Source organism: Arvicanthis niloticus, chromosome X (genome assembly GCF_011762505.2).
Source record: "Arvicanthis niloticus isolate mArvNil1 chromosome X, mArvNil1.pat.X, whole genome shotgun sequence".
Taxonomy (NCBI): domain Eukaryota; kingdom Metazoa; phylum Chordata; class Mammalia; order Rodentia; family Muridae; genus Arvicanthis; species Arvicanthis niloticus.
Genome location: NC_047679.1, coordinates 56,916,455 through 56,941,271, shown reverse-complemented (window position 1 = coordinate 56,941,271; position 24,817 = coordinate 56,916,455).

Below are 24,817 nucleotides of genomic sequence, written 5' to 3'. Positions count from 1 at the left end.
ATTTGAGTGTGGATTTCTTGGGGGAAAGAAATTACTTTTCTAGCTAACTTTGGGGCTACATATTTTTCTGTATCCTAGCTAGAACAAGGAACATAAGTCTCGGTCATATATGACTAGAATTGCAGGGTTAGTATATGAAAAATTTTGGCTCTGTGTGTTTCTTGTTTTCAGGAACTATTCCTTCAGTTCAAGCTCATTGGCTCTTGTGCTGGAATAAAATTTTTTCCTAACTCTCAGACTAAAAACAAACAAACAAACAAACAGGTAAAGTCCAAGTACAGAAGTGGCTTTCTTACCCTATGGAAAGTTTAAAAAAAAAAAAACTTTCTTGGATGGACAAATATATGTGTCCTGAATTTTCCTCTCCTAGATCTCCTCCACATCATGAGGTTGGTGATATATGACACTATACTGTGAAGGGACGATCACACTGAAGGACTCCAAGCCTTATGGCGCATCCCTTAGAAAAATGCCAAGACAAAATCTGAAGAGTGAAGGGCAGTGTTCCAGGAAACTTTAAGAACCTTCCATGTAACGCCCCAGGATTCATTCATTTATCACTAGAATATATGGCCTGCATGGATATGAGTTTTATTTAGGAAATAAAGAGAGACCCTGGGGACATTTTTCTGTTAGGTTAGTTACCCAACCTAGCCCTACCTCTAAACCAGAGAGTCCTAAGGATGACTCAAAAAAGTACATGTAGTAACATTTAAGAATTAACACAGACAATGGAGGTTGAAACTCAGTGAGTGTTTAAAGATGAGTATCTGGCTGGAATGGATCAAATATTCTGTCACTATTCAGACACTATTGTTACTCTTCTGTGACAGGGAAGCCAAAAGCTCGAGTGATCTCATTCTTGTTCAGGTGGACACCAGATACCTTACGGATGGGCTTCAGGATTGTCCTCTTCCAAGATGAGATGACTTAGGGAAACTTGTCTTCTAAATCCATCTCCCTTTTGTTCCTAACCAAGAAGAGACTGAGCCAAAGACTGTCTCCTCACTATTTAACCTTCCTTGATAGGAAGCAATTACACCTCCTGTCTCCTAAGATGAAGAGATGAGCTGGAATTCTTGCAAAATGTATCTGAATGTAAGAACTTCTGTGCTTTTGAGGAGATGTGACATCACAGTAGCCGGAGCATTGCCAGAGGAGACATATGGTGAACCATAACTTAAAAATCTTACCAACTGCCGGACAGTGGTGGATCACGCCTTTAATCCCAGCACTTGGGAGGCAGAGGCAGGTGGATTTCTGAGTTTGAGGCCAGCCTGGTCTACCGAGTGAGTACCAGGACCGCCAGGGCTACACAGAGAAACCCTGTCTTGAAAAACCAAAAAAAAAAAAAAAAAAATCTTACCAACCAATCGGAGTAGGTCCTACACTTTGGTTCAATTGGCTATCACTTTCACTACCACATATTGTCAATGTACCAAGGCCAACTCAATTATTTTATCCAAAACGGGAATGTCACTGACTTTCATGTTTCTATAGATTCCACTGGAGTACATGAAGATTCTATAAGATTCTACTGGAGTTCAAGAGGGGTCCCTAATCAGTTTAATACTAGAAATCAAATAGCAACAGGATTTGGATAAGCAATCTACCATAAATTAAAATGTAGAATGGATAAAGGATGTATTCTAAACTCAACAAAGATTTCTAAATTACACAAGGATACCTATACCTCTCAAAGGTATAGCAGATCATCTGGAGGTCACCAGTGAAATGGCATGGTAAATTGGCTAGCCCTCACGGTGATGTTTAGCACATAAAGGGGAATCTGTGCAATGGCAAGTAGTTCAGTTGTACTTCATTTCTGAAAAGTAAACTTCTGATAGCACCATACAAAGGCTCTTCAAGGACTACCTACTTCAGTTAACTGAAACTATGACAGAGGAAAGGTTCCTCCATCTAGTCTCAGTTGGAACCGTCTTTGGTTTTACCTGTAACTGACCTCCTTACTTTTCTGTCCCCACCATGGTAAGTACTATGGGAAAGCACCCAAATGCTGGGAGCCAAACCCAGAAAATTACCTGCTGTTCTAAGAGAACCTCAGAAAATTACCTGCTGTTCTGGAAAGCCTACTCAGTACAAGGTTAAGAAAGGACGGGGGGGGGGGGGGGGGTCTCAGGTCCCAGGAACTTAAAGAACATCTGGCATTTCCTGGGAGCCAGTTATGGCAGCGGGATGGTCTTGGGCAATGAGAATTCAATAGTGGGATAGGCCTAAGCAATGACCCTCACCTAAACTTCCTGGTTTGCTGTGTCTTTATAACCTGCCCCTGAAATTAAAGTTGCAGAGCTTGATCAGAACCCCAAGACTTGCTCTCATTCTTTGTGTCTCTTGTCCCTTCATTCTTTCGCCCCCTTCCCTAGGGTCTCGTCGAATCTCCCATGGGGCTGGGGCACCAAAACTTGTTCCAGAAATTCAGTGTCAAAATTGCAGCTAACTGCATGTTGTTGGTTTCTGCTAATCTGCTTGTTTGCTTTACTTTCCCCTGTACCTGCCAACCAAGATGTAGTTTTCCTGTAGCCCTTGCCTTTAAAAGCTCCTTATAACATGCATTTGAGGCTGCTTTTCTCTCCAGGCAATTTCTAGATGGCTTAATATAGACTTTGAATTCAGATTTTGGTCATGTGAGTGGTCTTTGGGTCTCTACCTATCAACAAATAGAAGTCCCACTGAGATCCCTTTGAGACTCTCACCAGTTCGACCAACCACAGGTCTTGGCACAGGCTGTGGACCACAGTGCCTGCAGACTCTCCCCTAGTGGGTGCAAAACCTGAAACTTTCCAGGGCTCTGGGAGAGAAGATCTCAGTGTATCCTACATTCCTGTCTAAAGTTCCTTCAGTAAGAATCATCTAGTTTGTTACCTCTTGAGGTAAGTCTGGTTAAAGTGCCTTCTATTTAGGACATGAAGGAAAGGCTGGGCGGTGGTGGCGCATGCCTTTAATCCCAGCACTTGGGAGGCAGAGGCAGGTGGATTTCTGAGTTCGAGTCCAGCCTGGTCTACAGAGTGAGTTCCAGGACAGCCAGGGCTACACAGAGAAGCCCTGTCTCAAAAAACCAAAAAAAAAAAAAAAAAAAAAAAAAGGGCTGCAGTTACTGATCTAGTGTCCAGACTCTGTGGGAGACATGATTGGATTCTCCTGTTCTGTTCAGGTATATGAATGTGTGGTGGTCACCCCCTGGTTGTCTTTATTGTGTGTCTCTTTCTATATGTTTCTGTCCACTCTGTTTTCCTATTGGATTTCTCTGGTGTGAGAATCACCCAACCCCATACCACCTCCACTTAAGACCTGTGCTCTCCTTAGGGACCTGAATCCTTCGGTTCTATCAGGTTTCCCAGAGAAACCAAAAACCTCCACCGGTCCCAATCCTAGAGTGCTTCTTTGTTGCTTGACTCCTGCTCAGTCAGTCCCAGTCCCTGTGTGGAGGCATCTAAGTAGAATGCATACATGGTGGGAGAAAGTTCCTCAAGCATCTCACTCCCTCTGCCCCCCCCCACCTGCTCTAAGCAGCCCCAGGTAAGGGGAAAGTGCCACAGGACTATGAAAGGGTGGGGGCAGGGTAAGGGTTGTCTACCCCTTCCACTTCCATGATTTATGTCTTTTCAAACAATGATATGATAATTGAAAAACTCAAAAGCCATCATTCTCTGAAAAGGAGTAGAAAAAACTGTCCCCAAGCCAGATGGGGCTACTGTTGCCAGACAATACAGACCACATAGGATGTGTTTTCCTTTCTGTCCAACACCAAGTAGACTTTAAACACTTTTCACTAGTTTGTTCATAGAGCAAAAGACATTACGGGGGCCCACCTGTCAGAGTTGAGGTAGCTACTGCTAGTCTAATGAAAAAAAAAAAAAAAAAAAAAAACCACATGTTAACTCTGGGCCAGGATCTTACAACAACAATTCACACACCAAGGCCCACCAGAATTCTGGTTTTCTAATGCCCATGTGACCTGGTACCTACTCCCGGACCACTCTTGAGTCTGGTTTGAGAGACCTACTACCATCAGTCCCAATACCTTCTTGCCTGGTGATGACTATGGTGTTCATCCATAACTATCTTGAGATGACATCCCCCTGAGAGATCTCAATACAGAACTCTACACTGATAGGACTGGCTTCATTTAAGATAAAACTAGTCATTACAGGCCATCCAGTTCTTTATAAAGTTTTTTCATCAGACTATCTGAGAGGCCCAACCAAACTCCACCTCCACCACCAGTTTCCCCTTATTCAAGCCCAATAATACTGTCTGAGTCAAGTAGGTAGCCAAAGGGGCCTTGACACCAACTTAAAATGGATCCTATACAGTGATTCTCTGTTCCTCTGACCATGAAGGTAGCTGGCATTATACCATGGATCCACTACACCCAGGTCAAGAAAGCCGAAGCCAAAGGTGATGATGCCAAATGGACTGTCCCCAGATTCTGGACCCATTAAAATTAAGATTTCATTGGCCCCCAAGCCCTTCTACTCCCTGCTCCTTTACCTCTTCCTGAGTCTTGTGTTTGGTGTAATTATAGGATCATGGTCTAGCCCCCACTGCCCTCATGCCTGAACCTGGGAAGTGAGGAAGACAGATATACTATGGGTTGGAACTAGTGTGATTACAGACCCGCTAACTTAATACAGACTATCAATTCAGACTATCAATTGGTTGTGCTGAGTGGTCTTTGGCTTTCTACCCCACAACAAAATTCAGGAATAAATGACCCATCTTTCGAATCTTAGAAAATAATGGCTTGGAAAGTGAAAAGTGATAAGGATTTCAGTCCTGAAATTCCTTGTTCTAGTCCTAGGGATACAGTTGGATGTCCGATGACCCCATACATACAATGGCTATTGATGCAAACACTATGTAAAACAGCTGTAACTGACAAAACATTGCCATTATATCAAAATAGGATTACTGATGAATGCTTTAAAACAGGCAACTCAGGCAATGCTAATTTAATCTGAAGACAAGAATAAAAATTTATGCCGGTGGTGGTGGCGCACACCTTTAGTCCCAGCACTTGGGAGGCAGAGGCAGGTGGATTTCTGAGTTCGAGGCCAGCCTGGTCTACAGAGTGAGTTCCAGGACAGCCAGGGCTACACAGAGAAACCCTGTCTCGAAAAAAACCAAAAAAAAAAAAAGGAATAAAAATTTATTGTAAACGGGAAATTATTGGATATAAAATGTACTGTTTTTCTTTTTATTAAAGACTTAAAGACAAAATTTCAGTAAATATATATATATATATATATATATATATATATATATATATATACCACTTGGCAGAATTTCAAATCCCTCCAGGGTCAACACTTCTTGAAATAAAATATGTGCTCAAAAGCCGGGCATAGTGGCTCATTCCTTTAACCGCAGCATTTGGGAGACAAAAGCAGATGGACCACTTAGTTTGAGGCAAGTCTTGTCTGCAGAGTGAATTCAGCCAAGGAGGACACAAGAAACCCCACAGAATCACTTAAGCAGAGTTCATACGGGCCCACAGAGAGATTGAACAGACAGTTAGGGTGCCTGCAGGAGTCTGACCTAGGTCACCTATATGTAGTATAGTTGTGTAGCTTGGTGTTCCTGTGGGACTCCTCAGAGTAGGGGGTGTGTCTGACTCCTTTGCTTGCTTCTGGGACCTTTTTCCTCCTACATGGTTGCCTGGTCCAGCCTTAATATAAGAGTTCGTGCCTAGTCTTAACATAACTTGTCATACCATGTTTGGTTCGGATCCCTGGGAGGCCTGATCTTTTCTGAAGGGAAAGGGAGGAGGAGTGGATCTGGGGAAGAGGGGAGAAGGGAGAAGGGGAGATGTGGAGAGGACTCTGTCAGGAGAGAGGGGAGGTAAACTGCTGCAGGAATGTACTATATGAGAGAACAACAAATAAAATAGAAAAGACAAAATTTCAAAAGAAGCAAAACACAAAACAAACAAAAAAGAATGTAAGCAGTCCTAGAGAATCACACAACACCCTTTATCCTAGTAAGAAAGACCAGGATGGACGCCACCCCCCGCTGGGCACACTTTCCTGTTGCACTTGGCCGAGCTCTGGACCCTTCAGCCACCATAAAATGCTTTCCTGTGCTGAAATACTTTGGATTGTATGGCCACTTTCTTGCATGCTGAGAGCTGACTCTGGATTTAGTTTGCCATTTTCTGATGATTACTATTGCTGTCATCACTTGAGAAATGTCTACTTGCAGCTCCTTCACTAATTTTTTAAAATTAAGTCGATTGTTTTGTTCTGTTTTGTAGTTAGTTGTCCAACTTCCTTAAATGTTGCTGATATTAACTCCTTAGCAAATATGTTCTGGCAACATTTTCTGCCAATTTGGAATCTGATTTTGAGTTTGTTGGCTATGCAAAAGCAAAACAACTCCCACCCCTCCAATGCACAAACCCTAATCCCTGGCAAGGACCAATATTGAGTGTTTTTTTTTTCCTAGAAGTTTTAAGAGTTCGGATCTTAGCCAGGCCTAGTTGCATATCCTGTAGCCCCAGCTACTCCTCAGGCCAAGGCAGAAGGCTTCCCTAGGCTACAGAACCAGATGAAGGACATCTGGGAAACATAGTAAGAAGTTGTCTTAAAATTTTAAGTTAAAGAATTTAACTCAGGCCAGATATGCTTATAAGAAATCCGACCGCAGTTCAGAATAGACCACTCGGGACCAGGCGGTTCCAAGGGGGAGGAGGTTTATTCAGGGGAAAGGGCAAAGGTGGGGAGAGGAAGGTGGAAGAGATAAGAGAAAAGAAGAGTAGAGGCCGGCCATGACCACGTGGAGGGAGAGAGGAAGGTGGGGGAGGGGACAGAGAGGCAAGAGGGTAAGAGAGAGAGAGTAAGAGGATAAGAGGATAAGAGAGAGAGGAGGGGGGCAAGCAGCCCCTTTTATAGTGGATCAGGCCTACCTGGAGGTTGCCAGGTAACTGTGGGGAGGAGCATACCTGGCTGTTGCCAGGTAACTGGGGAGGTGGAGTTTAGACAGAATACTAACAATGCTTACACACACCTTTAATCCCAGCACTCACAGACATGGGCAGGCAGATCTCTGAGTTCCAGGTCAGGCTGATGTACAGAGGCAACTCATAGAAAAACTTTGCCTTAAACAAACTAACAAATAAAAAAGAAATGTGATTCATTGGTAGACTATTTGTCTAAGATGCGTGAAGCCCTGAGTTTAATGACCAGCACAACAAAGATTGTTGTACATTTAGTATTTTGTATTTGCTTGTCTGTATGTTTACAAAGCACCTAATAGCAGAGCCTTACACATATAGGCAAATGCTGGAACATAGAATCATATTCCGGGTCCTGTTTTGCTTTTCTGAGTGTGACTCAAAACTCATGGTAATTCTCCTGCCTAATCTCCCCTGGGACTGGATTTACCGGCAGAAGCTACCATACCTAACTGTATATTTTGGCATGTGATACCTCCTGTGCCCTGTTACTTATGCTCCCCTTCTGGGGGACATTTTCTCCCAGTCTGCTTTCCATCCCAAGAGTAAATGAAACATTTTTATTGATATAATGCTCTTAGCAGGGACCTAAAGCTAATCAGGAAATGTTCTACATTATTCTGAGATCTAGTCTGTATACTCAAGGAAAATGTGGTTAGGTATTTGGTGTGTGAAGGGAGAAAAGGTTTAAAACAGATTCTTTGAGGAAAAGTTATGTGGCCCAGTCACTAACAGAGAGATCTGCGGAAGTTACTCTCTATTCCTTTCTTTCTTCACCTGTAAAATGAGATAATACTCACCTGCTTTATAGGCTGAGAATTTGTGCTGGCCAGTTTTATGTCAACTTGACAGAAGCTAGGAGAGGAGGGAGTCTCAGGGGAGAAAAACTCTCCTGCCGTAAGATCAGACTGTAGGCAGGCCTGTAAGGTATTTTTAATTAGTAACTGATGATGGAGGGCCCAGCCCATTATGGGTGATTCCATCCCTGGAATGGTGGTCTTGATTTCTATAAGCATGCTGAGCAAGTCACGAAGAACAATCCGGTAAGCAGCACCCCTCCACGGCCTCTGCATCAGCTCCTGCTTCCCGGTTTCTGCCCTGTTTGTGTTTCTGTCTGGGTATCTTTTGATGATGAACAGTGATGTGGAAGTACAAGCCAAATAAACCACTTCCTCTCCAAGTTGCTTTGGTCATGATGTTTCATCACAGAGATAGTAACCTTACATTACATAGAATTAAACAGGATTATTTAATCTGTTAAAATTATAAAAATCACAGCTCTCATCTGAAAAGGAATAAGAGCTAGTTTATTTTGGAGCTATTTTGAGTAACCATGGCCAGGAAAACAAATTTAGGTTACATGAAATTTCATGTTCTGATGTGGAGGCAGTTTCATGAAGGTTTATAGCTTTACAGAGCAGAGAATGTCATAAATCAAGGCAAGTGTAAAATATATTGATGAATAAACCAGTAGGGCAGGTAGAACAGGATGGAAGGTGATAATTATAGGCCCAAGATACTATCTGGTAGCATTCTTAGCCACAGAATGGCAGAAGCTAGTGTCCTGCTAAGGTAATACAATAGCTTGGCAAACAATGGCTGTTCCAGGAAGCTAAAACTAGCCCAAGACAAATTAATTAACCTCTGAACCAGCAAAATTTCAATCTCTCCACAGGACTGAAATTCCAATTCACCCATCAGTCTCTGCAGACACCGAAACTTCTTCCAGAAGTTTTTTGTTCATAGCAAGATATAGCTTTCTCTCAGGAATTTTTGTTCACAGATCATATGTACACAGGCATGTAAACACCCACTAAATCAAACTGGTGATTTAATGACTTGTTGCCTGTGATAAACAACATTCTCCTTGAAAATGCCAGCTCATCTCCTCTCTGGGTACTAACAAGAGCTTCCACCATCAGGTTTGCTCTCAGAGAGTGCTTTGGGGGTCATTCATATCTAAGTGCAAACATCACAGGTCACAGATATTTTATGGGTTTGATTATAGAAAAGGAGCTCCTGGCATCCAAACAGGATACAGTTGCAGTGCGGATGGAAGTTAGGTAATTCAAAATGCACTCGAGCTGCACTAGGCCAGGGATTACAAACTGAGATGGGCTAAGCAGTGTGGTGTTTACCCCAACTCTGGCACCTGGCTCAGCATGAGGCTCTGGATAGACACAAAGGCCGCTTGTTGCACAGACTTCAGAGTCTGTCCCTCAGAACAGGAACAACACTGCTTTGCTAGGATGGCCAAATGAAAAATGAGGAAGCCTGTCTCACAGCCTCTTCTCTGAGAGAAAGATGAAGAAGAACATGTGCCAAGGCAGTACTTCTTTTATTTTTAAACATTATTTCCAAACATCCTTGCATAAACCAGACAGCGCAAGAAAACAGCATTTTCTCTGTGGTGGCTTCTCCTTCCTGACAACAGGGTCTGGTATTGCTGGGGCTGGCCTGTAAGCCCCTATGTAGGCCCACTATCCCTCATGTCCTGATTGTCCAGCTCCACATCTAGGTTTCTGGGGGACAACTGCCACCCTCATCCCTAACACACATATTCCCAATGTAGCATGTCCACCCAGCAGATAGCCTCCTAGCCTGTGGTTCCTGACCTCATAACACTGAAGTGATCCATCATTTTTGGTTCTAACAATATGTGGGGAACCCGAAGACACAGACTTTTCAAAGATGTTTGCAGTACCTGACAAAACCTTCTGGATGAGGCTTCCCACTCTGTGCTGGTGGCAGAGCCAGAGCAGGCAGGCTGAAGCCTTTTGTCACATCTCTGCCCAGGAGGAGAAGCTCGGTCTGGCCCGGGTGGGGGAGGGGCAGGTCTTGTGCCTGTGCAGTGAGGCTTTTTATTGCTGCTGCCTAAGTGCAGGAGCACAAATACAGGGAGGGGAGGCAGGCCTGAGGGGACCCTCTGAGGAGACACTGCAGCCACCAGCAGAGGCCAGAGCAGGAGCTGCAGCTGCCAGCTTCCAGGCAGGCAAGGCTGACTGCACCACTCAGCAGAGCAGCTTTCCTGCTTCCTTCCCTTAAAGGGGAAGCCTCCTCACAGAGGAGAGCTACAGAGGAAAGCTTTCAGCAGCTCATCAGAGAGAGGCACTGTTACCAGGGAAGGAAGAGGCAGGGTGTGGAACAAGGGCAAAGGCACAGGCAGCCCCAAGAACACCAAGGTGCACAGCCTCCGGGGTAACACCAAGGTGCACAGCCTCCGGGGCTCTCCAAAGCCCAGGGATGAAAGAAAAGTAGAAACAGCACTTGAGACCTTCCTGAAACCCACAGTTCACCACACCCAGAGCTAGAGCTCAGCCTAGTGGGATGGGTGCAATCTGGGTCCTGGGGGTGTGGTGTGGGGTGTGCTGATGTGGGGTGAGCTCCAGTCCAACCTCAGCTTGATCTACAGGGTCTGAGGGCCTGTCTCAAACCAAACCAAACCAAACCAAACCAAAGCAAACCAAACTTCAGCATGGACCATCAGCGCTCTTGCTTCTGAGGAGTCATGGAAACACACAGGAGCTAAACCCTGAGAGAAGCTCCTCCCTGGACTATAGGGTGTTCCCAGACAGCTCACAGAAGGGAAGTTCTGTCCTCTGTGTACCACAGCAGAGGCACATGGCAAAGGTCCTCCCTTGTAGGTGATGGGTACTTTGAGCACCTGATGTAAGTTTCCTTTTTTCAAAACCACTTTTATGATTTTTTTTTTTAATGTTTTAACCTCCCTGCTAGCCCACCACCCAGCAGAAGTAGTGGGAAAGAAAGGATACAAGAAGTGGACCTGTTTAGAAAGGTCCTTTGGAGTAACTCCCATCTGTGTTGTCTGGAAATCAGCAGTTTAGTTTACAGGTTAGCAGTGGCAGCTCCATCCATCCACTTGCCAAATGCTTTACCGATAAGGTCGGGATAGCAAACAGGAATTAGCAGAGATGGCACTACCTAGCAGGGACAGTTAGGCCTCGGCCTTGGCACAAGTCAGCAAGAGGGACCCAGAGGGATGCCAGGAGAAGTTCCCAGTTGTGCCTCTCTCAGGGAAGCGAAGGTCATCGAAGACTGAAGACCCACAAGCGTTGTGCAGGTAGCTCTACAAGCAGTCCAAGCTCGGCCCCCATCACTGTCCATAGAGTCCTATTTATACCCTCTGAACATCACATGTCCTCCACAGGTCTTGCTTGCCTCAGCACGTGTCTTGCCTTAGCATGTGCATCTATCTCAGCTGACATCCCTCTGGCAATCAACCCAAGTCCGTGAATGCAGCAAAAAACTGCAGCACACCACCTGAAGTTTTTGGATGTGTTTCTCTCTATGGAGTCCTGACAAATGCAGCTCAACTATGCATTGTAAGCCAGACCAATACATGGGTGTTGTTAGCAAAGACTCCTTCATCACGTGTTCTTTCTCGTGCTTGCTTTAGCAGAACATCCTTTCTCCTGTGTCTGCTTCAGCCAAACCTTCCTTCACGTGTTTGCCCCAGCAAACCACCATCCAACCAACTTTCCAAAGAAGCCCTCTAGTTTCCACTTCAACCTGATGCATGCCAGGTTTGTTCAGCCTGAAGCTGTGCGGGATGTACCCCACTCCTTAACAACTTTCTGCAGACACCGGAAGGAGCTGGGAAGGATGGTCAAATCATATGCCCTGATGACTAGAAGGCCACCTAGTATATGGATCCAGACCTTGTGTGGAGAATATCTATAAGTTGGGATTCAGTATTATCTGCATTCAAGTTGTACACTCTGGGTACATGAAGGCTTGCCCTCAGTGAATTCCTTCAGATTTAACAGCAAGATGTCAGAAGGAACAAGTTAGAGACAGAAGACAGTAGCAAAGAATGCTGGTCAGATGGTGATGAGTCTTGGTCCTTACAGAAGTTCCATGTGGAGATTTTGAGTTTTGCTTTTTAGAAATGTCTACATGTGAAAAGATCTTTTCACATGGAAAGGCAAAAAGTTTTGGCAAAACAAAACAGTACTTAAGTGTATATTAAGAAATTAGGCCAGGCAGTGGTGGCGCACACCTTTAATCTCAGCACTTGGGAGGCAGAGGCAGGCGGATTTCTGAGTTTGCGTGCATGTCTATAGTCCTAACTGCTCTGAACATAGAGGGAGAATTCCCTACTAGTTCTAGGCAGCCAGGATTAATAGCAACACAAAATAATGAAAATACCCTGGCAATGGTGGCCTCTAATTCTAGTACTCAGGAAGCAGAGTTATTGGGCAGCCTGGTGTATAGAGCAAGTTCCAGGCCAGCCTGAGCTACACAGTGAAACTCTGTCTCTAAAAACAAAACAAAACAACTAACAAGAAAAAAATCGTGAAAATGTAACCTACAATTGAAACAAAGTATTTGATAGCAGTGTTACTGATGATTAACAGCAAAAATATATAAATGGCAACAAATGAACAAAAAGCGCCATGAAAAGAGGTCAGGTTGGAGAAGGAGCTGAGGTGGCGCACACCTGGAATCTTCCAGCACTGCTGTCTAATGGAGGAGAGCCTCAGGTTCAAGGCTAGTCTAGAAAACATCATGAGCACCAGGGCCAGCTTGAGCTGCAGAGCAAAATACTGTCTCAAAAAAAGATATATGTCTTGCTGGGCAGGGTGGCGCACGCCTTTAATCCCAGCACTTGGGAGGCAGAGGCAGGCGGATTTCTGAGTTCGAGGCCAGCCTGGTCTACAGAGTGAGTTCCAGGACAGTCAGGGCTACACAGAGAAACCTTGTCTTGAAAAACAAAAAAACAAAAAAAAACTATATATATATATATATATATATATATATATATATAATCTTCAAATTGCAATTGGATTTCCATACTATACCAATATAAAAATAAATAAACATACAAATTTCAAAACAGGAATCTCATACTCCCTAGCAAAAATAATCTTGGCTAAACATGATTTACTAGAGGAGCATATATTTGGTACTTAATTGGAAATCGTTATTCCTTTTCTGTTTGTTTGATTTTGTTCTTTAAAGATTATTTACTTTTTACGTGCATTGGTGTTTTACCTGCCTGAATGGATGTCTGTGTGAAGGTGTCGGAGTCCCTGGAACTGAAGTTACAGTTTTAAGAGGTTATATGTGCTAGTATTCCGTCTAAACTCCACCTCCCCAGTTACCTGGCAACAGCCAGGTATACTCCTCCCCACAGTTACCTGGCAACCGCCAGGTAGGCCGATCCACTATAAAAGGGGCTGCTTGCCCCCTCCTCACTCTCTTGCTCTCTTACTCTCTTGCTCTCTTACTCTCTTACTCCCCGCTCTTACACCCTCTCTCTCTCTGTCCCCTCCCCCCTTCCTCTCTCTCCACGTGGTCATGGCCGGCCTCTACCCCTCTTCTCCTCTTTTCACCGTCCTCTCCCCACCTTTGTCCCATCTCCTGAATAAACCTTCTCCCCCTTAGAACCGCGTGGTCTGGAGTGGTCTATTCTCAACGGCGGTCAGATATTTCTTACAATATGGGTGCTGGGAATTGAACCTGGGTCCTCCAGAAGAGCTCTCAATGCTTTTATCCACTGATTCATCTCTCCAGCTCAGAAATCATTATTTCTAATGCATCATCACACAAGATCCAGGATCCAGTTCAGTGCTGTATGCATAAAGGGAGGCAAACAGAATCTTAGGCTGAAAAGTGATTTTAGTGAATTTTTTAAAGTTTTATTTATTCTCTGATACCATACATCTGAACTGCAGCTTTCCCTCCCTCCAGTCCTTCCTGTTCCCCGCCCCCACAATACCCCCCACTGTGAAGCATGTAATCTTTTTTAAAAGGTGGGCGAAGGCCCTGAACATTGCAACTTGTGATTGGTTTAGACAACAGTTTCCTAACCGCCCTATAGACCTTTCTCATTGGGTCCTCACATTGCCTCGCCCACTCTGTGTCCAGCTTTTTCTCCTTCCTTTGCCTAGTGGCTTGTGTTTTAGCCTCCTTGTTTTTCTCTACTCTGCTTGCTTCCTCTCTGCCCTTTATGGTCTTAGGTCCTGAACAGTACCCCCTCCTGTCCCCTCTCTGTTCTGTTCTGCTTGGCTTCCTGCTCAGAGCCTCAACTCATGGTCTTCAGTCTTCGGTCTTCACTTCGAGGTCTCATCGGGCTCCACGCTCTAGCCTCGCCTCACCTCCGTACGGTCTGGTTTCCTGGTTTGTCTCTCCTCTACAGGTTTGTGCTCTGCTCAAGCAGCCATGGACTTAGTGGTCCCAGAGGACAGCCTGGAAGTTTCCACAGTGGACGGAGCAAAGGCCTTGTTATCCCCACTCCAGGCCTCTCCAGTAATTGCCACTGCGCACTTAGCTGCCAGGCAGGGCGGGTCTACCCAGAGCAAGAGGAGGACACAAGGCAGCTCAGGATTCAGGCTTCCTCACTTGGAGGGGAAGGGGTCTGATCAGGAGAAGACCGTCGTTCCTCTCTCGCAACTGACCCCGTACATCTCCTGTTCTGTTTGCAAAGGCTATTTAATAGATGCGGCAACCATTACAGAGTGTCTTCATACCTTCTGTAAAAGCTGCATCGTAAAACATTTTGAACAAAGCAACAGATGTCCAAAGTGCGACATTGTGGTGCACGAGGCCAAACCTCATAAAAACTTGAGGATGGATCCACAATTACAAAACATAGTATACAAATTAGTGCCGGGTCTAGAGGAAAAAGAAAAAAAACAAAGGAGTGAATTCTATAAAGAAAATTGTCTGGGACCACCAAAACCTGCTGCTGTTCCACAGCCACGCCCTTCAAGTGAAAAGAACACTAAGGAAGTTCTGGAATAGTGTCTTAGTTTATGTGCGCTGGTATGTCTTTAGTACTGGAGTTTATGGGTATGAATGCATACTTTAAACATGTTAAGCCACTGAAAACCACGTTTATCTGAGTCTCAGGAACTGCAACCACTGGACATAGAGAAACATCTATGTGTACTGGTATGTCTTTAGTACTTTATGGGTATGAATGCATACTTTGAACATGTTAAGCCACTGAAAACCACGTTTATCTGAGTCTCAGGAACTGCAACCACTGGACATAGAGAAACATCTATGTGTACTGGTATGTCTTTAGTACTGGAGTTTATGGGTATGAATGCATACTTTGAACATGTTAAGCCACTGAAAACCACGTTTATGTTTATCTGAGTCTCAGGAAATGCAACCACTGGACATAGAGAACTGTTTCTCAAAAGAACAATGGGCTTTGCTGCAGCTTGTCAAATAGATATCACGTACAGTGGTCAGTTGCAGAAGGACTTTCAAACTCTACAAGTTCAGTGTATGGTAGCAGATGCGGGAATGCAGGATGGTCTGCTGCCTTTTGTTGAGGCCTACTCTCAAAGTGACTTGTTACAGTTATCATGAAAGGACAGAAAGTAAGAAGGCCTCTGCAGAACTGAATCTTACTGAAGAATTCTAGAAAACATGGTATCATTATAAGCCGTACTGTTTCTGACATACCTTTTTTCTGCACTAGAAATCCTAGCGTTTATAGGTACAGCTTGGAACAATGGCATAAAAAAACATTGACTTTTTAAATTCCTTGGGATTCCAAGAACTGTGAAGTTGAATGTTGCACCTCATCATCATTGTTGACAGTTTTCTTTTTTGTTGAGCCTGTTCTCTTTCAAGTTGGTTGAGGTTCTGCTGTCTGTGATTGCTTCAGTGGTCTTCCTTTTGGAAAACAAACCAGAGGCCCAAAGCCAGTCTTCGTTGCAGAGTATGTTCACAAAGACTACCTTTCACTTTTTTTGACTACTTTTGTATGTTGACATCATATTTTGAAGCTACCTGTTTTTGAAACTTAACAGCACTCCTGAAGAGAAGTTATTCAGTTCTAAAAGGTAGGAATTACTGTATTACAGGAAGAAACTGTCTCCAGTAGGATGTATGACTTGAGCCATAAACCTTCAGTGTAGTAAGACTTTTTAACATGTCTCAAGATAAGAGGCGGTCTTTGTGATATATATATATATATATATATATATATATATATATATATATATTAAATTAATTGTATATGTTACACACCATAGTTACTACCCATGTTACTGGTGTAACATAGAATGATTACTGATACCTTGTGATGGTAATAGCAAAGTTCCAGTTAACTCAGAAGTTTCTAGAATACTTACTTACTGTTTCTTCAGCAAGTCACTTTTACTGATACAATTTTTGTTGTCTGTTTCCCTATTATTTTTGTCATTGGGATTAAAAAAAAATATAAGGCTGTAAGTTAACTTTAATGTAGAGACTTCAATTTTAAAAACTTTTTTTTTTTTTTTGCCAAAGGCTCTGTTTCACAGAAACATTTTAAATTCTGTGTTGGAAGCTTTAAAGATTGGTCAAAGAATGGCAATTGTAAAGAACTTGGCTGGGCATGGTGGCACATGCCAGTAATCTCAGTACTTGGGAAAGGGGAGGGGAAGAACAGGAGTTCAAAGTCTTCTTCAGCTACACAGAGTATGGGCATTATTGGGAGATGTTGGAAACTTTAAGAAGGGTGGGGGTGGGGGCTGGAGCATTAGGAGTGTGAGCTTGAAAGTAGATTGTGACCCTTGATCTCTTCTTCTGGCCATGAGTTGAACGAACAATCTCTTCCATGCCTGGCTACTTCACCACTATCCCAGATCAAGAGGAACAAGCGGCCAATGGAGTGGACATGCAGAAACTGTGAGCCAAATGTACATTTTCTCTTTTTAGATTGATTATCTCAGTTATTTGTTCTAATAATGGAAAGCTAATTAACACCATAGTCTTGCATTTTAAGTTGATGTTGAGGCACTAGCTGGTCAACTGTAGTGGATTATTATAATTGCATGTTGTTGTAATTTCATTTTAATACAAATTGGCCTCTCGGGGATTAGGAATGGTAGAGATATTTTCTACTTGTCTGTGTCTCCTTCCAGGTTTTCAGTGTGATACATCGAGATTTGTACACCACGCTGATGTCCACCTCCCTCTGGGAAAGCTCACAAGCGCTTGTCTCACTAGAAAACCTTCATAGCTGGCACTCACTGTTTACAGCATGGCTCCATGGAGCTCTGGCATCGATGCCTGCCTAGTTGTTTTTGCTTATTTGGATTTTTGTTTTGTTTCTGTTGGCTTTGTCTGTTTTGCCCTGCACGAAGATGTGTATGTTTCACACTGGGCTCTGCCCTTGGCCTGTGGTTGTTGTTTTTTCTCTTAAATTTAATATAAACTGATTCTGTTACTTCATGCATGTGCCTCTGTTTATTTTTTGTTTTTGTTTTGTTTTTTGTTTGTTTGTTTTTGTTTTTCGAGACAGGGTTTCTCTGTGTAGCCCTGGCTGTCCTGGAACTCACTCTGTAGACCAGGCTGGCCTGGAACTCAGAGATCCGCCTGCCTCTGCCTCCCAAGTGCTGGGATTAAAGGCATGCGCCACCACTACCCTGCGCCTCTGTTTTTATATTGACTGGTTGATGTTGTGCTGGGCTGGCATGCTACAAAGAAATTCTCTGGGTAAAGGCTTTTGTAGATAGTGGCTATCTTGGTAAAAATAAAGTGGACCCAAGAGTCCTGAGAGTATCTTCCACATCCACAAACTCTGGAGCTCCATCAAGGCAGGGATCCAGGGAGACACCTCAAGTTCAACTTAGAGGAAAATAAATACTTGGAATATCACGGATATATATGCCCCTTGAGCCAAGAGGCACAAGATGTGCTCACATTAATTTTGGCTTACTATCTGGCCTTCCCAAGTTGGCTAACACTCTGGGAAGGTTCTCGGGTTTGCTAATGCATCTGTTTTGCAGTCTACTGCTGCCTGTTGTATTGTCTTGGTCAAATCTTACCCAGGCTCCAGATGAATTGATGGATCTGAAAAAGTTTGATTTCTTTCTAGTACCTAAGAATTTCCAGGGTTCCTATCCCAGTAAGAGAGACCACATGTAGTATTGGTCACTTTGTAACAGAGCTGCTAGTAGAGTTAAACCGAGTCTATTCCCAAGGCTGTGTCTGTGCTGCCATGGCTTGTTCCAGAGAGGCACAGGGGAAAGGGCGAGCTCTGTAAGGAGCTGTCAGGTAGATAATGGGCTGGTGAAAGGACTAGCAGATTGCAAGACAGGGACTCACACCCTAAACACCGACCAACTTGATGAGAGGGTAGATGAGGCTGGAATTTTCAGCCTGGCCAATATAGGAGAGCCACATTCACTAGGGAGATGGATCCTCATTGGCCACTGTGGCAATGCCTTCCCTTACCCCCATGTCAAAAGACTTGATGCTTCTAATTAAAAGGCCTCATCCAGCCGGGCGATGGTGGCGCATGCCTTTAATCCCAGCACTTGGGAGACAGAGGCAGGCAGATTTATGAGTTCGAGGCCAGCCTACTCTACAGAGTGAGTTCCAGGATAGCCAGGACTACACAGAGAAACCCTGTCTCGAAAAACCAAAATAAATAAATAAATAAATAAATAAAAAGCCTCATCCTCACCCCTGCCCCAGGGAGCCTGCAATTAGGATGTAAAAGGCTGTACAGTGTCCTGTGCTCTGCAGTGTGCTCAGGATATCTAGGGACCTTGTACAAGAATCCTGCCCTCTGTGCTTTAAGGATGGATGGCTTGACCTAAACCAGGTGAGAGCCACTGGGTCCCCCTAAAGAAGGCAGAGGCTGCCTAGCATTGGATACAGTGGGACCCACAAATGGAAGCTATCACTCACTAGAGTAGACCCTGGAAACCCTAGGAAGTTGTTAGGTGGATGTCTCAAGACAGGAAATATTTTTTAAGCTACCTAGATATAGAAACTACTCAAGATTTTGCCTTAAAAGGATAGGTGAAGGAAGTCCTTTTTTTTTTTTTTTTTTTTTTTTTTTTTTTTTTTTTTTTTTAAGTTCTGTCATTTTGGAGGAAGGGTCACAGTGAGGCTCCTGGTTGTAGACACCAGGTCCCTTCCGTTCCTGCTTTTCCTCTTAGGAACCAGGAAGGTCACGGAAAATCTGCAACTTTTAAGCTAAAAGTCAGGAGATGGGAGTGGGGACACACAAGGAACTTCTGGTGCCCTATGAACCTAAAATAAGTAATCATGAAGGAAAAAGAAAATCCTGCTGCTGCTATTGTGGCCCCATGTCCACGGGCAAAAAAGAGGAAGCTAGAACTTTGATTACTGAGAAGACACCACTCGTAGGGAGCACAGTGCTCCTCCAGATTACTTACCATTCTATAAGCAAACCACGAGAGAAGACAGATGGGAAGGTTAAATCATAGCTACACACCTGTTTAATACTAGCACATGATCCACTATGTGTCCATAAAATAGAAGTCAATTGTCAAAAAGGTACATACTTGGATTAAAAGTTGCTTTGGGTGCTTTCCCTGGTTTCAATTTGAAGAACCAAATCGAGAAATGAACCCAGGATTTAAATCAGATCTAGCCAAAGCTGAGGCTCACATGCCTTCAATTTAGAAATAATACAAGCCTTACAACTGAACCAGCAACTGAGGCATCACCACATAATAATAACCCAGTTCCAGGCCTTGACTATTGGCTAATGTTCTACCTTGTTTGTGAGATAAGGGTCTTTCTTTGTACTGGGGCTCACTGATCAGTTGGTTTGACTCCAGGGCTGGGAAGGCAAGGATGTGTTTATTTATGTGGGTACTAGGTGAATGAGGCTCAGGGATGGTTGGGCCAAAATGGAAAACAGTAACTGTTCTTTGCTCCTTTCCCCCAAGGGTGTTGGATCTGATACAATTTGCTAACTGAAGGGTGGGCAGGACCAACCAGGGAGAAAGATCTGCCTGCTTTTGCTTTCCCAGTGCTAGATTAAAGGCTACCACTAAGCCAGTTTAAACTGCCTGCTCTTTGTTTTTTGTTTGTTTTTTTTTTCCTTTCTTTTGTTCTTGGTTGTTCAAGACAGGGTTTCTCTGGGTAACCTTGGCTATCACGGAACTCACTCTTTAGATCAGGCTGGCCTTGGTCCACCTGCCTCTGCCTCCTGAGTGCTGAGATTAAAGGAGTGTGCCACCATTGCCCAGCCTGAACTGATTTTTCCATGGCAGTCATCTGTTGGCTTTATCAGACCTAAAGGATGATATGAATTGACTAAAGTAAAGCTATCTTTTCCTGATTCCATTTTGTGTCTGCTTCCATACCTTCCCCCAATAGCTACATCTGCCTTGGCAACACTTTGGGACTGTTTGTGACCCTGACCATGGTCCAGATGTGTTAACCAAAATAGTTAATGCTTGTACAAGCTAAAACATAAAACTAAAATAAAGGAAATGTAAATCAAAAATAATTGTCAGCCGGGCAGTGGTGGCGCACGCCTTTAATCCCAGCACTTGGGAGGCAGAGGCAGGCAGATTTCTGAGTTCGAGGCCAGCCTGGTCTACAGAGTGAGTGCCAGGACAGCCAGGGCTACACAGAGAAACCCTGTCTTGAAAAACCAAAAAAAAAAAAAAAAAAAAAAAAAAAAAGTCATATTGTATGTAAAACATACTAAGTTCTGCAAAAAGACAGATGTTACAAGGTTACCCCCAACCTCTCACCCTCCTTGAATACTAATGTGGCATCAAGAGACTTTTTGGAGGTCTTGGTCTCTCTTGGTGTGGCCGTTATTAAAGGACTCATATTCTTGATTGGCTTAACTAGTACAGTTGTCAATAACTCTCTGGCATGGATCATTTCAAATAAAACCTAAACTTTTTTGTTCTGGGCGTTGTTTTATTTGTTTGGTTGTTTTTTTTTCCCCAGACAGAGTTTCTTCTCATTGTAGCCCTGGATGTAGACCAGTCTGGCCTAGAACTCAGAGATCCTTATGCCTCTGCCTCCCAAATGCTGGGATTAAAGGTGTGCACCACCACTGCCCAACTGCCCCAACCCCTGAGGATGTCATGTAGCCTGGGCTGGCCTCAAACTCATTAAGTAGCTGAGGATAGCCTTGAATTCCTGGGATTACACAGGTGAGCCACTGATGAGAGTTTTGATCTTGTTTTTGTTTTTAATTAGCAAGAATTGTATCCATTACACAGTACCATAAAGCACCAGAAAATTTCTGAGGTAGTTTCTTCAAGGCTTATTATGAGTAAACGATGAAATATAGACTTCTTAAAAGAAGCAAAGCCAACCCAAATGATAGGAAACAGGAGGAATGGATAGGGGTAGTTACGTTCTATCATGTAAGGGCACTTGGTATTTTAGATTATGGAAAGTAATCACACATATATGTTAATGGCTTAACGCATATCCACTGTTAACCATTTGTTCTGAGTTAACTCCCCTCTCTTAGGATACATGCCCCTGTAATACAGGGTTGATTGTTACAGGGAAACACCCTCTCTCCCCCAGACACAGTTTATAGCAACTGAAAGTCTTGACTCCAGCTGCTGGGACTGCTCTCAGGTATTCAGAGCATAAGTATAGCCCTGAGCATTTAGAGCAAGAAGCTTTTAAAGCAAAACTCATCCTGGTATCTTGCGGCAGCTGCTGGGGGCGGGGGGGGGGGGGGGGAAGGTCTGCACAAGCAGGCAGCTCAACTGAAACTAAGTTAACTAGGAGGTCCTCACTTTGGCTTCTTAGAATAGAGTTGGATAATTTCCACAGGACTCTCCATCAAGGAGAGCAAATTCTAGTTGAATTTGAAATGGGCTTAGCAAGAATACAAGATGGAGGAAGCTCTGCAGTGTCTTGCCATGTAAAAACTAACTAGACTGAGTGTCCATGTGCCTGAGCACAAGAAATCCAAAAGAATGAAAGAGAAAATGCCTGGAATGACAAGAAGACAAGCCCAGCCATCACAAGTCTCAGAAATGTGGTTGGCCACTTGGCCAGAGGGCTCTGGAATGACTGGCTCTTTTCTTCCCCTTACCTACTCCTTCCTGTATAGTGTGCTCCAGTGAGATGCAGAAGGGAGCCCGGTTCTTTTTTGGTTTGATGGGTTTTTTTGTTGTTTGTTTGTTTGTTTTTGTTTTTAAGATCTTCTACCTTCTCAAGACAGCTGGCTCTTTAGGTAAAGCACACCTAAGATTCAATTCCTGTCTCTGGTCAGCGGCCTTTGTGGTGACAGCTAGTACAAACTCCCGTGTTCTGGTTACATAAGCATGTGTGCTTAAATTGGCCACGATACAAATAAACTTAAGGGTGTTCTGGATCTGTCTCTGAACTGCCTGGTTGAGGGACATGGAGATTATTTCTAGCTCTGATGGGCTATCACACACACACACACACACACACACACACACACACACACACACACCATCATCATCATCATCCCCACCACACTCCTGCTTGCTCCTATGTGGTATAGCAGTTTCCTGTGAACTAAAACAAGCCCTCTAAGGAGAGGGGGGGCCTTCGGGTATCTCTTGTGAATAGAAATGTAACAAGACTCTGAAAGGTTCTGCCCAGCTTTGCAGAAGTAGTAAACAACTGTTGGAAGAGGAGACTGACTAGCCCAGCTGTTCAGAGGCTAGTTGAATTGCCTCCAAGTTTTTCCTGACAGACTAAAATGCTCTTGAGTCAGTGAGCATCTGTAACTGACCACTCACCCATACTCCTGGCTGGAACCCCAACTAAAGCTCACAATTGCTTCACCAAGTTGCACCTTGATGCAGTCATTACTTTTGTCGGCCATGGGTTCCCTTTCTGGGTCAAGTAGATGAGTATGTGTTACATTCCCCCAGAAAAGTGTGCCACAAGAATCTTAGTGCCCCAACAGGGACCTGACAGAAGCAAGGGTGAGTTGGAGAGGAGCGATTGTGTGATCCTCTTTATAGACAGCAAGCGATACAATTGCGGGTGAGCAAGCTGGGGGCCAGGGGGTTCATCTAAGGATGAAATTCCACGCAGCAATCGCCTTACCCAAAACCACCACACATACGGTGTGCACTAGTGGGCCTTTTTGCTACAGCACTGGTTGCATAGTTCCTGCTAGAAGAGGTGAGATGTGTAACTAAGGCTGGGCCTTTGGAAGGTGAGGTGTCTGTGAGATCCCAGGAAGGCAGTCTTTAACTCTCAGGTTTGGGGTGGCATACCTGCCTGATGACTGGAATCTAACATGTGAGTATGGAGATGCCTGAGAACAGTGAAAGATTTAAATTTTAGTCTTTGAGAGTTAGCACAGAAGGGTGGAGAATATCAGCACACATCTATGGAGGTTACCTGGCTGCTGCTATGGAACAGAAGTGCTTCTGAGGTAGGAATTGCAGCCCAGAAGAAACCTGTTTGTGTAAAGGAGGAATTGCGAGAAAGGCAGACACAGCTAGCATCCTCCATGTTGGCCTCTGATTTAGCAGGTAAATTTGATAAAAGAACGAATGAGAGAGAAGTATTGTTTTGCCACTTATTATAGCTGGGGAAAGAACACAGAACCTACTGAAAGAATTGAACCGTGAGAAAGAAGAGGAGAAAGAGACTTTGGTAAAAATGAGAAAAGACACTTAAGTCTAATCTTTAATAGAAAAGATATGAAAATCTGTGCTCCAACTTGGAGGGGGGAGTGGTTTAATAATAGTCCCACAAAAAAAAAAATACCTTTGATACTAGGGAATACTTAGTCCCTGAACAGCTTGAATTGACGAAGGCTTTTTTTTTTTTTTTTTTTTTTTTTTTTTTTTTTTTTTTTTGGTTTTTTGAGACAGGGTTTCTCTGTGTAGTCCTGGCTGTCCTGGAACTCACTCTGTAGACCAGGCTGGCCTCGAACTCAGAAATCCACCTGCCTCTGCCTCCCAAGTGCTGGGATTAAAGTAGTGCGCCACCACCGCCCGGCCGACGAAGGCTTTTAAACAAGCAATGAAAGACCCTGTCCATGCCTGGCTCTGGCTCGTGACTTTCTCTCTCTCTCTCTCTCTCTGAATAGTGTGTGTGTGTGTGTTTGCTATGCACTGGGGATTGGACTCAGGTTCTCAAGCTTTCCTGGCAAGTACTTTAATAGCTGTGCCATCCCTCCATCCTTGAGCTCAGACACTCCCATCCACTCCACCTCAGTGCAGTGCCCCACACAGGGTTTCTCTGCAAAGCCTTGGCTGTCTTGGAACTCAGAGAAGCCCCATCTCAGATTTGTCATGCCTTGCTCACTAATCCTAATCACTTCTTGATTTTAGTTTAAAGATACATGTCTCTTCCTTTCACTTGAACTTAGAGGTTACTGGGGGGGGGGGGGCCTACAAAGTACCCTAATTTAATATTGCTGTGTATCAGGGAGTGGGTAGGCCTGGAAAATGGACAGATGTTGGAATGGCTGGTTAACACTACAATCAGCCAGCCACACATTCAGTAATTAAGTTCATAGTAGTGAAAACCTTATCACAACGTAACTTCAAAAATAACTGATCATATTCCATCTCGGCAGATAGGAGAAAGTTTGAAAAACCATAAAACCTTAAGAACGTGATCCAAAGAAAAGAAATGAGCATAATGCTGGTGAGCTGACGTCTGATGTTGACAGATATCCTGCTAAACAATTAAATATTTGGAAAGTACAACAAGTGAAATCAAAAGAAAAGGAAGTGTGTTTGTATTTTCACAATCCTGAAGAGTGCCAAAAGTCAGCAAGGAGTTTGTAATTTCATCTTTCTGCAGTCACTAGTAAGAAAGGACAATTGAGTTGTTTACTTCCTGACTCTAAGGAGTTTAAGGAGTTTTCTTGCACAATGGATAGTTTCACACTAAGGACTCTTGTAAGGCCTTACTGAGGCCTCCTTGCACTCATCAGTCTGGATGAATTCAAATCTATCTATCTTCCCAGTCCGTAGAAACTTAAGAAACATCATTTTACCACATCCTTACCCTCTAAACAGTGTTAAAAAAAATTTTACCTTAACTTTCACTTGTGACAAAGGCCTCACTACTGCAACTTGGCTTTGACCATGTTAGAATACTTTCCTACAATTCATAGCAAGT